The 12585-nt window shown below is 36.9% G+C and overlaps 1 protein-coding gene and 1 pseudogene across 1 annotated transcript in view; one reads left to right on the forward strand and one right to left on the reverse strand.

Annotated features, from left to right (window-relative positions):
- Positions 1–12585, reverse strand: part of ST6GALNAC5 (ST6 N-acetylgalactosaminide alpha-2,6-sialyltransferase 5) — a 199517-nt gene that overhangs the window by 181084 nt on the left and 5848 nt on the right. The window lies entirely within an intron of this gene.
- Positions 1–12585, forward strand: part of LOC133041202 (transcription initiation factor TFIID subunit 9-like) — an 82631-nt pseudogene that overhangs the window by 65674 nt on the left and 4372 nt on the right.

The following is a 12585-nucleotide window of genomic DNA, read 5'->3' on the forward strand; positions in this document are numbered from 1 at the left end:
CACCCACACAACCACAAACAAAACATAAATAAATGTTTCCTTGAATGAAATCAGCACAAAATGAGAAATCATACTTAGACTTCCAAAGATTTAAGATATTGGAGGTATCCTATGTGGAAATAAAAATCTATCTAAGGAAGAAGACACTATGAAAAAAGACCAGGATAATGTGGGGGAAAAATAATCTAGAAATGTTGAATAAAATGATTAAAATAAGATGTGTGGGGAAAAACACTTGATGAATGAGTTAGATAACAGACTAGACATAGCTGGGTAGAAAATAAACAAACTGAAAAATCAGAAAAAAATTAGAATTCAGCGTAGTCAAATAAACAAAGCATTACAAAGAGATAGAATGAAGGAGAGATCCTATAAAGAGATGATGGTTTAGATTGCCTAAAAAGTAATGATAACAAGTCTGATGGCAAACAGCTCAATATCAAAATGAGAGGGAGAAAACATAGGAATTAGGCCTTCAAAATAGTGAGAGAGAAAATAACTAGTGATTTTGAATTGTATTCTTTTTCCAGAGTATAAGCAAAGATATTTTCAGAAAAACTAAAACTGTGTTTACTACCAACAAAACCTCATCAGCATAACTTCTAAAAAATTTATTTTAGGAAGCAGGATAATGGAAATCTAACTTGCAAGAAGAAACGATGAGTGAAAAAATTGGTAATATGCAGATAAATTTAAATAAACATTGATTATCTGAAACAATGATATTAATAATGCTAACATCCAATTTGTTAGGCTTAAAAAGGAGAAAATCCTTCAATACAATAGTAAGATTACTGTTGGGGTTGCCCAGAGTTAGTGTCCCAGTGTTTTTGAATTATCTGGAATGAGGGAAAAGATCACTTACGGTTTTGGTAAGTATTCTTAAAATTTCAAGAATAACATTGAAAGAATAGAAATTGAGTATAAATTCCAAGCCAGTGTAAGTTAAAAATGGAATGAGAAAGACAACCTCCTCTCCCTCCCACACACAGTCCTCCACCCATCCAGTGGAAGGGGGAGAAAGAGAAGAAAAAAAAAGCATAGAAAAAGAGATAAATAAGCCAATGTTTAAATGAAGTTTAAAAAAATAAAACCTCCAGTATATCAGTAGTATATATATATATATATATATACATATATATATATATATATATATAAAATCACAATAAATGTAAACAAACTAAATTTAGCTCTTAAAGGAAAGTAATTATAAATTTAGATTAAAAATTAATTCCAGCTATACGCTATTCACACAGGATACACAGCATTACCCTTAATATCAGATGAGAGTGACCCCTGGTCTGGGCCCTATGCCCCAACACCTTGCAACTCAGAATGTGGTTCCTGGGCCAGTAGCTACAGAGAGTGCTTGTTAGAAAGGCAGGTTCTCAGGCCTACACTCAGACCTTAAGATTCAAATCTGCATTCTAATAAGATTCTCAGGTGATTCCTATATACATTAATGCTTGAGAAGCACTGCTTAAAGGGCACAGCAAGTAACAGACAATGCACAAACTGTATCAAAGTCCATCTGGACACCTCTCTCATTGTCACAGCAGCATCCATAACTGTAAACATCCACTCTTATATCTAACATCGTTAAGTCCCCAGAAAAGGTGTTTCTCCATATTTCTTGTGCTCTACCCTTGAAACAAAAGGTCACTGCGTTCAGATGTCATGAAGATATGTGAGTTGTACTGCTGCTGAGGTGGAGCTTATCACTGCTGCAGTGTGTGTGGTCTGGGGGCCAGGAAGAAGGAAGCAGAATGAAAATTTTAAATTGAGATAAAATAGAACAAATGCAAAAGAGCCTCAAGGAGGGAAAAAAACTGAAAAAATAAAGAGAAAGTCTTTAAAGAAGTAGTCTGCTTATATTTTTATAAAAAAAATTAGAGATAATGCAAGTGGGCGGACTTTTGTCAAGCATTACCCACATAAAATCCACAAGTGTGATATTACAACCTTTTCACTTAATGAAGATCTAATTATTGATCAAACAATAAAATGTACAAGGTATGGATTCTGATCAAATCCATAATGTACCATCCATGTGGTACATCACATGAAATTTCTGAAATTTGAAAATCTTTTCTAAATGAAGATGCAACAATTACTCATTAAAGCAATTAGGATGTATATGGGCCTCAACTTGCACTGTTGTCTCAGGCCCTGCAAATATTAGGGACAGGTCTGGCTATATATAAAACATAAGCACACAAAAGACAAAAAGTTATAGGATGAATATAGTAGGCAAAAAGATACAAAAGGCAAACATTAACCAAAATAAATCTTAATGATTATGAGCAAAATGGAAACAAAACAAACTTTAAATCATACACACTTATTGAAAAAACACCTAACATGTTCACATTTAAATTAAAAATGCAATGCAAAAAATTGACAAAAATAAACCAAAATTACATCATCACTTACATTAAAGTGATAAAATTATGGGAACATTTCCTTACTTTTCAAATAGCTTGCATCATTTTTTAACAAGTATAACTAGTGCCATTAATGACTTCTCCTTTTTATTTTTTTTTAAATTTTTGCAGGGAGGTGGGAAAAGCTAGGGATAAAGTGACCTTCCAGGTGTGAAGTGATAGGAGCTGGAGACTCAGGTGCTATCATAGGGATGAGAAAGGAGGGGAAAAAAAAGAGGTACTTCAAAAAATCAGTAACAACGCCAAAATTCACTGTAGCATTTTTCCCAATGGTCACAAGGTGGAAATAACCCACATGTCAATCAAAAGATGAGTGGATAAACAAAATGTAGCTTAGCCATAAAATGGATATTATTTAGCAATGAAAGGGAACAAAGTTCTGATTCATGCTAAAACATGGAAAAAAAGATTATGCCAAGTGAAACGTCAGACATAAAATGACAAACACTGACTGAACTCCACTTTATGAAATATGTAAAATAAGCAAATTCATAGAGACAGACAGAAAGTAGAATGGAGATTACCAGGGCCTGGAGGGAGGGAAGAATGGGGAGTTATTGCATAATGGTTACTGAGTCTATTTGGGGTAATGAAAAATTTTGAAAATAGTGATGATGATTGACATTACTGTGAATTAGTAAAATGTCACTGAATTGTAGACTTAAAAATGATTAAAATGCCAAATTTTATGTTATACTTATGTCACCTCAATAAAAACATTTTAAAAAGTGGATTAGACAGATACAGAGAACAAACTAGTGTTACCAGTGGGGAGCGGATAGGGGAAGGAGCAAGAAGAGATAGGAGAGTAAGAGACCCAAACTATTATGTATAAAATAAGCTAGAAGGATATATTGTACAGCACAGGGGATATAGCCAATATCTTATATACATTTATAAAATATATAGAAGTATTATAATAAATACAATATTTATAAAATAAATATTCTATTTATAATAAATAGAGTATAACCTTTAAAAACTGTAAATCACTATGGTACACTTATAACTTATATAATGTTGTACAGAAATTACACTTGAATTAAAAAAAATTAAGTGGGTGTCTTGTAGACAACTACAAATCAACAAAAGTGGGTCAGAAAATTTTAGTGATGCGTCAATCTAAAGGATAAAGGAAAGAATTCAGGCACCAAAGGACTGATTTCATAAAGAGCTTACTGGCAAAGATCTTATGTTCTCCGATTCATCCCTTTACTTGGAAGCCACCAAACCAAGATGTATAAAATACATCCCCTGCCAGTTGGCTGTCATGGAAAAGGCAGGCCCTGATGTCTTTACTGACAGAATTATTCTACCCATGGACTGGAAGAATAATGAGGAGTTATGAAATTATGCCAAAGTCAAGAAATAACATTTAGCACGGATTTTAAAAATGTGAAAAAGAGTAACTCAAAGACATTGAGTACTAAAAAAAAAGAGTCAAGAAGAATAGTCATAGTATTCAACGGTTAGGTTAAAATAAGATAAAGGAATTTAAATGTTTTATAAAACTAGAAGATAAAAAAGAAATACAGAAAAGTTTGCTGATTAAGAAGGTGATATAATTATTTGTGCTGTAAATTTTCTTTTTAGGAAAGACAGTTATGTCAAATTAAATTTGTATATGGACAAGCAATTCAAACTGTAATATATACAGACAGGGAATTAAATACTGAGTGGAAGACCAGAAAAGAAAGGCTAAAATGAGGTGAAAATCTGGAAAGGGAACACTCACTAACTACAAAGATGACGATCATCTCTGAGTCCTGGAAGCTCATAAGAGTTGGCCACCCAGCTATGCCCCCAAAATAGCAACTGATGGGTTGAAGGGAATTTAGAAAGAAAGTGACCAGAAGAATTAAGGGACTGTTGTGAATGATGCATAAAACTGAAAAATCCTGGAACACATTTTGTAACTGAGCAAACAGGCAGAGGATGAAAGCATCACCACAACTAAAAAGTGGTGGAGAATCGTAAGCAACAAGGAAAGAAAAATGTGTTCAGGGAATTCTCTGGTGGTCCAGTAGTCACAAGGCCATGCTTTCACTGCTAAGGGCATGGGTTTAAATCCTTGGTCAGGGGGTCGGGGAACTAAGATCCCACAAGCTCCAAAAAAAAAAAAAAAAGTGCTTATACCCTAGAAAGGGATGTACATATCTTCAGGATTAATAAATGGAGAACTTAGCACAAATATCAAGACATATTTACTAATTATTCCAACTCTAACTGGAATATATTTGGGCTTTAAGCTATTAAAAGAAATATCTTTAACTAGGATCTAACGTACAGCTCATGTCCTTTACTATACCACCACTCATATCATATTGTAAAACTATATACATATAGACCCATATAGGTTCCCCTGGTCACTCAGCTGGTAAAGAATCCGCCTGCAATGCAGAAGACCCAGTTCGATTCCTGGGTCAGGAAGATTCCCTGGAGAAGAGATAGGCTACCCACTCCAGCATTTATGGGCTTCCCTGGTAGCTCAGACAGTAAAGAATCCACCTGCAGTGTGGGAGACCTGGGTTCAGTCTCTGGGTTGGGAAGATACCCTGGAGGAGGGCATGGTAAACCACTCTAGTATTCTTGCCTGTAATACTAGAGGAGCCTGGCAGACTCCATGGGGTCCATGGGGTCCATGGGGTCACAAAGAGTCAGACACTACTGAGCGACCAAGCACAGCACCCAGACCCATATATAGACTAATTGGAAAAGACCCTGACGCTGGGAAAGATTGAAGGCAGGAGGAGAGGGGAACAATAGAGCATCAGATGGTTGGATGGCATCACTGACTCAATGGAAAAGAATTTGAACAAACTCTGGGAGATGGTAAAGGACAAGAAAGCCTGGCATGCTGCAGTCCACGGGATCGCAAAGAGTTCAGACTTAGCGACTGAACAACAAAAGACTCATGTACCTAACATATATGAATTAAAAGCAGGGAAGAAGTACATTAAAATGTCACAGATACATATATTTGATATATATGGAAAAATGTATGAGGAAATATATTAAATTACCAACAGTAATTATGTCTTGGTAGTATGTTTATGAATAATTCTTTTCTTGCCATTTTGAGAAACAAAGAAGATATGTATTGACAACTGGGTGGGGATAAAGTATGCTTTTCAAAAATAACACTTTGCCTCTTTTCTCTCGTTTCTTTTGCAACAGGCTATTGTGGGAATGATGCAGAAGAAGCTTTTCTCAGAGAGAAGGCATTCTATGCTCTCAAATACGGTCTGGAGGTATAGTTGTCATGAGATGGTACTGAATTTTGGTGTTCACTGGTTGGCAGAATATCCTGAAGATGCAGGTCTGCCCCTGTTTCCATCCTTTACACCTTCTAAAGTGTGAAACACCATCAGGATACTCTGTGGACCCATTAAGAATGGTCTTCCACTTGGAAGATCAATTACTAATGTTGAGATTAATAACTGAGCTGCTCATCTTAGCGGGCAACCACAGTGCTCATTTCAGGGGAAAAAAACCAGACAATTGTGATTCTTGGTCACAGGAACTTAACGTTAGATGGATTCCTTGTCTATTGATGTTCTGTTCTTTTACAACACAGCACATCAAATCACACTCAATATAATAAGGTCAAACAACTGTGACTCCTTCATAGACACTGCAGAACCCATGATAAGCCACCCTACTCATCTTTCTGGAACCCAATCAGTATTTCATGTCTGTATGGTCAGGAAGCATTCACCTTTGATAACAGGGAAGAAGCAACTGGTCCTATTTTTTCACTCTGGTCTTTATTCCTGGTCCTGGATTTAGTTTATTTCATCTTTATACTTCAGTATTGAAGGTTCATCCAGTCAGGATACCCTGTTCTCTTATAATGGCTTTCTCTGATTTTTATTCCTGAACTTTTGGATTAAAACCCCTTCAAATTTGATACAGAGCCAAAAACCACACACAGTTGTTAGGAAGAGTGATGGGCATAATTATTTAAGGGATTCATTATGGCTTGAGTATCAAGGTGGAGCTGCTTCTTCTTTGGTAGTGGGGAACACACATAGATTCCTATAATCCCTTTTCCATGTTCCAGAAAACAAGTAGAATATCACCACTTCTAGCACTTTGTTCAAAACTTGCAACAAGAGGAATAAAAATGGAATGATCCAGCTTTATGATTTGCACTACAGAATGGAAGTATGTACTCCTTAGGTAATGGGAGACAACTTGGAACTCCCTGATGGCAGCCTGGCAGGTGCAACATTGCTGAGTAACTCCAAATATGAGCCCCATAAAACTAGAACTCATCCAGATGTATGTATTTTTTGCTTCAAATGTTTTTGCTTCAAATGTTTTCAGATGAATTAGGAATCAGACCCCATTTTTTCCTTCTAATGCATGGGAAATAGAATCTTTACTTTTCTTAGAAGTTGTTAACAAACTTAAGTGGTTTAAAAGAATGCCAATGGCTCTCTAACTGGGAATGAAAGGCGAGGAGACCACCTTCCACCCCATACTTCAAACAGATCTACAGCTGGTGAGATTTATTATGCAACAAAAGTCTCCTATGACAAGGTTATTCTAGAGTAAAGTCTCTCCTTGTAGAGCTGTTACCTAATAAAAAGTCTCCATCACATGTACTCCACACCCCACTGGCTCTGCTGCAGGTGGAGGGTTTAATTCCTGTCATTCATTACCAGTGCACATGATAGAATCTCCATGAACAGCTTGCTTCAGCCTTAACCATCACACCATTGTTTTGCTCAAGTCAGTATGTGGTATTAAGATGCACAGCAAGGTTCAAAATTAGACAAAGTTGGAGTGCCATCTGGGATCATCCTCAAACTCTTTTCACTAACTTTTGAGAGGCAATCTTGAACCACAAACCTTCTGCTATTCGAGAAGATGCATTCAGACTGTCTGCACCGACACAGTGGGGTGGGTGATACAGAAACTTAAGGCAGGCACAAATCTCAGATCTTTTTTAAGCATCACTCACTCAGATTACATCTACACTCTGCTAACTGGTCCCTCTTCCTATAACCTGGGACCACTCAGACCTGTGCCACGCCAAAGCCATGATGATCCACTGAAACACATCTGATGAAGTCACTTCTCTAATTTACCCTTTGAAGACTTCCTCAAAGCTTTCAGGATAAAAAGTTAATCTCCATAACATGCAAATCTTTCTTTCCAAATCTGTGCTGTGCTTTTATGCCTGCTTATCTGCCTGTCATATATGTAAGTTTCACAAAGTCAGGGATCATACCTTATGTGTTGCTACTTTCTGGGTCCTGAACATAATGGCAGGTCACACGATATTGTTTGATAAATGAAAGAATGAATGAATCTAGTTTCACTGCCCCTTCTACAGAGTAGCCTAAAAGGTACAGGACTTTCCAAAGAGCTCATAACAAGTAAAAAGTCTGGACATGCCTCCCTGCCTTTCACAATACCATTCTACCCTCAAATAGAGGCATTCCTATTTCTCAACACCAGGTCAACCACTCTGGAAAGGTCAGCAAAAGCTGCGCTGCATTTAAAGGGGAACCAGAAATTAAAGATGTGTGTGTCACAAATGTGAAGTCCTTCTGTCCCTACTTATCATTTCTGTCATTCTTATGATAAGTCTATTAGCCAGATTTCTTCAGATCTCTTCCTATTACACATAATTAGAACAGGATTCTGTTCTGCTCAGATGTTAAAGCATCTGCCTACAGTGCGGGAGACCTGGGTTCAAACCCTGGGTCAGGAAGATCACCTGGAGATGGAAATGACAACACACTCCAGTATTCTTGCCTGGAAAATCCCATGGACGGTGGAACTTGGTAGGCTACAGTCCATGGGGTTGCAAAGAGGTGGACACGACTGAGCAACCTTCACTTTCACTTTCTGTCCACCTAATGTTCAACAAACATTTGTTGAATTTTGACATGTATGAGGTACAGTTTCAGATTCTGGAGATACTACGATGGATAAGTTTTGTTCCTGACCTCAAGAAGGTGCAGTCTAGTAGGGGAGGCAAGCATGCAAACAAATAATTACAATATTTTGTTATTAGAGATGTGCACAGGATACAGAGATTATTTTAGCACTTACCGAGGTACAGTTATTGTAATATATATTTCCTCCACTGTGATTTTCCTGTGGGTAAGGACTAGGTCCTCCCTCTCATTTCCCTCTCCGTGTCTGACACATAGTGAGCACTCACCCAATATTTGATTGACTGACAGATATGCCATTGGCATAAGAGAATGAGGGGTTTACTCTGCATAGAGGTTGTCTCTGGGAAAACTTTAGCAAGGAGATGCTTGCACTGGTCTTTAATGGATGATTCGTTCCCTACCTGGTGGAAAAAAAGGAGGAAAGGCATTCCATAATGGAGGAAGAGCAGGTAAGTGTGAAACAGCAAGCCGTGTTCCCAGGGTGTGTGGAGCCTGGGCTACGTGTTGCTGTGAGAGGTGAGGCTGGAGAATTAGGCCACAAAGACCTGCCAGGCCTTGTGAGCTATCCTATGGAGTCTGAATGTGATCCTCCAGGCAATGGGAAGCCATTGGAAGTGTGCGAGGAACATGAGCAGATCTGTAAATGAGAAACTCAGTAATGCAGTTCAGTCAGTGGAGAGGTCCCTTATGTGCAATTAATTTCCAGAATATGCTTTCTTATTTAAAAATGATTTAACTCTGCATTTTAGTCAGCCAGGGTATCTTCAGACTTGGTAAGGTTCTTAGGAACACTAAAGACATCTTAGCTATTAAAAGAGAATGTAATCAAAAAGATTCCTTTTCATTCTAAGCTACAACAACTATCAAGGTTCATTTTCCATTATGGGTGAAATGGTTTTTCTTATTTGCCTCAAGTCATTCTATCTCAGAGTAAGAAGCACATCTCAGAATCTAGGAGAAGTCAATGGTTACCTGAAGAAACTTGGTGAACTGAATCTCCCACTGATGTTTCCTTCCCCACTGAGGGGAAGGTAATTCAGCTGAATGAGTGGTCTAGTTATGACATTTTCTGCAAATAATTAAACACCACACTCCTTTTGGCTTGGTTTACTTTTTAAAGGCAAAATCTACTCTGATTTGCAAATTATTCCAATTACATTGGTGCCATGCATTTTATGCAGCCTTTAGAGTACCCGTTGCTAAGTCAGTGGTTGGTGGGAGCTCTTTTCAACTATCTAGAGGCATATGCTCATATTCATTTCAGAATAATAAGATGTTTAAATATTTATTTCTTTCCAATAACTGGATAGGCCTAGGTTCTTCATTTTAATAAATTCTGTTCAAATAGCATTGAGTCACTGCTTAGAATATATTGGCACTGAATTTCCTTTATAGTAATGATATTCACGTCAGAGACCCATACTTTAGCCCTAGCTCTGCCACTCTGGGAAAATTGCATGACCTCTCATGAATCCCTTTTGATAATTGTGAGGTTTTTGTTCTAGCTCTAAAATTCTGAGTATATTGAAGAGATCTGATTAGTATAAGAATGTGGAAATGAAATAGTTACAGAACTACAAATTGTGGCCTGAAAAATTGATATTTACAATATGTAGCTATTCTTTTTCAGTGACTCCAAGTGGTCATAAATGGGCTTATTTTAGAAGAAATATAAAATATTTATATAGATACACTTATGCATTCAACAAATATTTATTGATGACCCATTATATGCCAGGCTGAGGATTTAATGACAAAAAAAGAGAAAAAAATTCCCCGTCTCCAAGATTTGATTGTCAAACTGGAAAAGCAGACAATTTTAGACAAAAATGACAATACACTAGAATTAGTATTATCGTGGGAACCTGGCGATGAAGACAAAGCATACAGCTCAGATCTATCGTGGGCTGCAAGTCCGGGAAGGCTTCCCTGCTGATATGCTATCTAAAATAAGACTATCCAGCCTGTGGCTTTTACTTGGGAAACTATATTGAATAGAGCATGCAATGAAAATATTTGTCCCAGGCCCACACTATGAGTTTAAGACTAAAACAGCTTGTGAAGACGAATCTGAGTACATCTCACAAATGCCCCCGCTCCCAAGTTTTTATTGGCCATTTGATTATAAATTTACTGACTCACAAGGGAATTCTCTTGAATCACAAGGTGTGGGTAATAAAACTATTATTTAAGCAATCACCATTCCTTGTCTTTCAATATCTAAGGTGCTTCACAGCTGCTCAAATGCTACTTAATAGATGTATAGAAGCTTTTCAGAATAATTTATTGATTAATGATGGGTTTTAACCTTTCCGTCTTTTCTCATCTCTAATCTCTCTCTATCCCAGCATTTGGAGGACAGGAATTATACTGAGCTGTGGTTTGACCTTAGAGGTTATGAAAAGTCTCCTCTATAACAGATCCTGTGTTTCAGGACAGATCTGATCACAAATATTCTGTCTTGTGGCCAATACGATTATGTTCAAATTCATCATACAATGAATTACGAGATTTGGTTTGGAAATATAGTCACCGTATGTTACAGACAGGTGAACAAGGTAACAGGGTTAGCTCCCTTCAAGAGTCCAGGGGATCCTATGCCATTCCAAAGGAGAATCATAAAGAGATTGAATATTTTGAATTTAAAATCAATCCACTTTGAAGTCGATTTAATATTCAAGTTGTTAACTAATTATTCACTGCCTGTCATCTATGTAATATCTATAGAAACACACACATATATTTAAAAGGGTTAATGAATAATGGAATTTTAGTTTGAAAGTTTTATAACTTCTAAGGTAATAATAGTATTTAACCTATTTTATAGATGGGAAAGATCACAGAACTTGCCTCCTTTTTAGTGCCAGTGCCTTGATTTACTGTTTCCTGGTTTCATATTATTATTCAGCACTTGCTTTCTTCATTAACCTTTCTTGCTTCTTTGTCTTTTCTTCGCAATTAAATTAAAGGTTCTTTGAGGGTAGGGACAGTGTTCCTCACCCAGAATTCCCTGTAATTTTGCAACTATTAGGCCTTCGGTGAATATTTACTGAGGGCTGTGAGTAGTTCAAAACCCAGAAACAAATTAGCTACAGAACTACACATTGTGATGATTAAAAATATTTCAGATGATGATTCTCAAACTTTAATGTGCACGATAATAAAGGAAGCCTATTAAATTAGTAGATTCCCGAATCTTATTCCCAAAGAGTCTTATGTTTAAATCATTTCTTCTTCTTCCTTTCCATTATCATTATTAGGTGGAGCAATAGTAAATCAAATTTAGGAAAGATGGGACATACCTGGGCCTGGGACTGCCCTGATGTTTCTTGTAGAGAAAGGACTTGATGTAAGGTATGTCCAATATAACCTGCTTTCTTCTTTCCTTCCATAAGTACTTATTTTGTGCTGACCAATGGCCAAGCTTTAGGCCTGAAGTTAAACTGTTTAGCAAGAGGTATAAATATTTGCTGTTACAGCACTTAGATTGTACTTGGGGGGAGGGCAGTCAAGACACAAATAAACTTTCAGATTATTTCAGATATTGTTAAGTGTTATTAGGGAAATAAAACAGGCTGGTAAAATAGAGAATGACTGTTGAGAAGGGGGCTATTTGAAGAGTTCAATACCCAAGAAGATGACATGTGATCTGAGGACTAAGCAACCAGAAGGAATCAACCATGCAAAAGATCTTGGGCGAGAGCTTTCCAGGGAGACAAAACAGCCAGTGCAAAGGTCCTGAGGCACAATGAGTGTGCAAGGGTCAGAAAAAGGCCAGAATGCCTGACACTTGAAAGGGAGCCAGGTCAGACTCATCCACTAGGTACAGTCTGGGCTTTGGCATAACGGTATCTTGGGATTACTCCTATGGGAAGTTGGAGAAATACTCCTGGATTTCAGAATAAAGAAAGGTTAACTATTTTATTAACCTTATAAGAATACTTTCCCAGTTTAAAACAACTACATTATTGGAAATTGTTGCCAATAAAAAGCTGTTCATTTCATGATTTCTTTTACTTGATGCTCTGTGATAACAGAGTTTTGTCATCATTGGTACTTTACACTTTATAATACTTGAGCACTGCAAATGAGTCACTTTAAATTTCTTTGAGAACCAAATTCCCTTCATTGGATGCCTCAAATACTACAAAATAGTCTAATGAATCATATAAACTTATATCTGAGAATGTATACATCTCTCTAAAAAAAGAATTCTTATGCCATAA

The sequence above is a fragment of the Dama dama genome, chromosome 20 (assembly GCF_033118175.1).
Source record: "Dama dama isolate Ldn47 chromosome 20, ASM3311817v1, whole genome shotgun sequence".
Lineage (NCBI taxonomy): Eukaryota > Metazoa > Chordata > Mammalia > Artiodactyla > Cervidae > Dama > Dama dama.